Genomic DNA, 4770 nt, shown 5'->3' on the forward strand with positions numbered 1-4770 from the left:
GCTGCGTCAACTAGAGCTGAGCAGCCGGCCGCCCGGGAGTGTGTCCCGGGGGCCCGCGCGAACACGCAAGCGTCCGCTCAATCATTCTGCAAACAGGAGGAGGCTGAGCTCCCCTGCACAATACACCTCGAAACCCTCTCAGGTCCCGGCGGCGCGCAGCGCCGTCCCAAGTACTTGGTCGGGTTCGAGAGAGGCGCAATCGCCCGGAGTTAGGCGAGTAGACGCTTTCGGTGCGACCACCCGTGCTCCCAACTGAGCTTGCCGCTGCCGACAGAGGCCCGGGAGCGTGCTGTCGTGGCATTGCCGGCGGGAGACAACACGCGCCACCTACGGTGACCGGCAGCTCCAACGCCAGCGCCACAGAAGGACAAAAGCCCCACTTGGGTGCCGAAGCGAACTCTCCCAGCACAGCGCACACGCCAACACATCCGCACAGCTGCGATACAAACCACCAGCGAGAACCGCTGGGGCGACCGAGCAGCAGACGGCGTCGCGGCGCCGAGCGCCGGGCGGCGGCGCATCCTCAACGCACACAGTCCTCAATCGGACCAGCACACTGCAGATGTCCACCGCGCTTCGCACCGGGCCCGCGAGGACCTACTTTGGCCGCACGGCGCCGCGCGCAGGGTGCGCCGGCGCGCAGCTGCGACGCCTGCCGCGTCCGTCGGCCGGCGCGCCTGCCACTGGCCGCCCCCACCAGCCGGCTGTAGCGCGTGCGCCCACGCACCGCGCGGCCAGCACGCCGGGAGGCGCCCCCTCACCGGCCGGGGACGGTCCCACCCAGCCACCGCCGCGTATCGCTTCACACCCAGATGCCGTTCAGTTTCGTCGGCATGGTGGGTATCGCTGGAACAACCGGTTAGTACCTCAACCTATCGTCGCCATCACCGATTCACCCCTAGCGAGAACAACCGCACCACAACGGGTTACCATTTCTTCATTTGCGTAACTTCACCAGAAAACGTAGGCGTCCATCGCCATTTGCAACTTCAACCATTATTGCATGCCTGTGTCAGGTGTCACGCCACACTACGTCTGCCCACATACACGCAACAAAATGTGCACGCCTAGACAATACGTGGAAGGTGGCCCCCGTACGTATGCGATGTCCATTGCTCGAACGACTGTCAACCGGCTTCTGTAGCATGTCGCAGATATGGAACGCGCTGCACCATGCCATCACGGTGTGTGAGGAGAGACGACTAGGTCCGAATACATCAACAGACAGCTCATGCTGATCGCCATCCACGGCGACCGTTCCTCCCACACGTCTCTATGGCGTACCACACTGCAATCCAGCTCTCATAGGGAGACGACACGTAGCTGCGTGCACAATATTTGCACTGTATGGTCCGCCGTTTTTGGGCGCAGTCGTTGTACGGTCACACATGTGCCACGATGTATCATTCAGTACATAAGGACGAATGTGCAGTACAGATTGTGGTTCACGCGTACGACATCAGCGGACAGTTGACACAGGCCGCACCACAACGTAGCCTGCGTACGTCGCATGCGAAGGGCATTGAACATGCAAACTTGTCACCAACCACCTTGCGAAGGCAGGGGGCAAGGTGGGGACGTGGGGAGAGGTGGGGGGGGGGGGGGGGCGGCATGTACGCCCTGCTGCCATCCACATTACAGTGTACAGCAGGAGCATGTGGAAAGTCAGCAAGACTTGCAAGGTGTTTAACATGAAGCGATACACAGGGGAGCGGGCAGTGCGAGTAGCGAACTATATTGCGAGGGTTGCGGGTGGGCAACACTACACTAATTGAACGAGTCGTATAACAATTACAGAGCAGGTTTAGGCGACAACGTGGGTTACGATAGGCGACAACGTGGGTTACGTTAGGGGACAACGTGGGTTACGTTAGGGGACAACGTGGGTTACGTTAGGGGACAACGTGGGTTACGTTAGGGGACAACGTGGGTTACGTTAGGGGACAACGTGGGTTACGTTAGGGGACAACGTGGGTTACGTTAGGGGACAACGTGGGTTAGGTTAAGGCACAACATGGGTTAGGTTAAGGCACAACATGGGTTAGGTTAAGGCACAACATGGGTTAGGTTAAGGCACAACATGGGTTAGGTTAAGGCACAACATGGGTTAGGTTACGGCACAACATGGGTTAGGTTAAGGCACAACATGGGTTAGGTTAGGGGACAACATGGGTTAGGTTAGGGGACAACATGGGTTAGGTTAAGGCACAACATGGGTTAGGTTAAGGCACAACATGGGTTAGGTTAGGGGACAACATGGGTTAGGTTAGGGCACAACATGGGTTAGGTTAGGGGACAACATGGGTTAGGTTAGGGGACAACATGGGTTAGGTTAGGGGACAACATGGGTTAGGTTAGGGGACAACATGGGTTAGGTTAGGGGACAACATGGGTTAGGTTAGGGGACAACATGGGTTAGGTTAGGGGACAACATGGGTTAGGTTAGGGGACAACATGGGTTAGGTTAAGGCACAACATGGGTTAGGTTAGGGGACAACATGGGTTAGGTTAGGGGACAACATGGGTTAGGTTAGGGGACAACATGGGTTAGGTTAGGGGACAACATGGGTTAGGTTAGGGGACAACATGGGTTAGGTTAAGGCACAACATGGGTTAGGTTAGGGCACAACATGGGTTAGGTTAGGGCACAACATGGGTTAGGTTAGGGCACAACATGGGTTAGGTTAGGGGACAACATGGGTTAGGTTAGGGGACAACATGGGTTAGGTTAGGGGACAACATGGGTTAGGTTAGGGGACAACATGGGTTAGGTTAGGGGACAACATGGGTTAGGTTAGGGGACAACATGGGTTAGGTTAGGGGACAACATGGGTTAGGTTAGGGGACAACATGGGTTAGGTTAGGGGACAACATGGGTTAGGTTAGGGGACAACATGGGTTAGGTTAAGGCACAACATGGGTTAGGTTAAGGCACAACATGGGTTAGGTTAGGGGACAACATGGGTTAGGTTAGGGGACAACATGGGTTAGGTTAGGGGACAACATGGGTTAGGTTAAGGCACAACATGGGTTAGGTTAGGGGACAACATGGGTTAGGTTAAGGCACAACATGGGTTAGGTTAGGGGACAACATGGGTTAGGTTAGGGGACAACATGGGTTAGGTTAAGGCACAACATGGGTTAGGTTAAGGCACAACATGGGTTAGGTTAAGGCACAACATGGGTTAGGTTAGGGGACAACATGGGTTAGGTTAGGGGACAACTTGGGTTAGGTTAGGGGACAACATGGGTTAGGTTAAGGCACAACATGGGTTAGGTTAAGGCACAACATGGGTTAGGTTAGGGGACAACATGGGTTAGGTTAGGGGACAACATGGGTTAGGTTAGGGGACAACATGGGTTAGGTTAAGGCACAACATGGGTTAGGTTAGGGGACAACATGGGTTAGGTTAAGGCACAACATGGGTTAGGTTAGGGGACAACATGGGTTAGGTTAGGGGACAACATGGGTTAGGTTAAGGCACAACATGGGTTAGGTTAAGGCACAACATGGGTTAGGTTAAGGGACAACATGGGTTAGGTTAGGGGACAACTTGGGTTAGGTTAGGGGACAACATGGGTTAGGTTAAGGCACAACATGGGTTAGGTTAAGGCACAACATGGGTTAGGTTAAGGTACAACATGGGTTAGGTTAAGGTACAACATGGGTTAGGTTAGGTTACACGTTGTTGTAAGGAAAGGTGTGGGGGGGGGGGGGGGGGGCGGGGCGGCAGGTTCGTTGATAGTGATTATAGTAAGTGAATGCTTGTGACATGATGAGATTTGTCACGTCAGGATGCACCTTTGGCTTATTAGAGGCGGCGCTCCAATTCTATGCTTGTGTCAGACCTGTGTCTTTGACTCATGTCATTGTTTGTGCGCTGTGACAGGAGGTACTATTGTGATGTTGGGTGCACCGTTGTATAGGACATGTGTGGGTGTTGGTGCCTTATCTGCGCAATGGTGGATGTCGAAAGGGTGGGATATTCTATTTTCCGCATGGACCTCCTGGTCTGGTTGTGATAGTGTGGATTGTGTAATGTGGCGGAGAGGATGCACTGGATGTTGTTCCATGCTGGTGCTTACATATTGTATGTGCGCCTGTTAGAAGCAGAGAGTGGTGCGTGATCAGAGTGTCTGGCTGACGTGTGGTTCCCATTGTGGGCAGACTCTTTCAGCATGTATACGGACAGTTGTATATATTTTCTGTAGTTTGATGGCTCTGCATTGATTACTAATCAGCGCCGTGTGTACGGGTAATCTGGTTCCAGTCCACAATGTTCTATCTGTGTACATTAGTGACAAAGACTCCCCCCATGCAGTGGGGCTCGGTCTGTTATAACTCTTCCGCGTAATATATTTGCCCCACGTTTTTGCGAGTGCGAGTGCGAGTGCAACGCGCATGGGGACCGACATGCTGATGGCTCGGTATCGGACGCCGTACAGTGAGCAACGCGATCGCGTCTCTCGCTCGTAAGTGGTACAGGTCGCGGCTCATGTATAGGGACAGCGGGAATGTCGCATATTGGAAATAACTCTTCATGAAACGCAAGTTATAGGGGTGGATTGCACTTTACGAGTGCGGGAAACGTCCGCCGTTCATCCGCTGGAGGTGCGCGTTTGGCGGTTGGGGTGGTCCACGAACGGGTGCGGGTGGAGTCATTGCCGGTCCACGGCTTCGTGCGGCAGAGCCACTGGAGAATGGGTGCTATGGTCGACAGAGGCTGCAGGCTTTGTGGGTGGCGTCGAAAGGCGGGCACTGTGGCGCCA

Source organism: Schistocerca piceifrons, unplaced genomic scaffold (assembly GCF_021461385.2).
Source record: "Schistocerca piceifrons isolate TAMUIC-IGC-003096 unplaced genomic scaffold, iqSchPice1.1 HiC_scaffold_29, whole genome shotgun sequence".
Taxonomy (NCBI): domain Eukaryota; kingdom Metazoa; phylum Arthropoda; class Insecta; order Orthoptera; family Acrididae; genus Schistocerca; species Schistocerca piceifrons.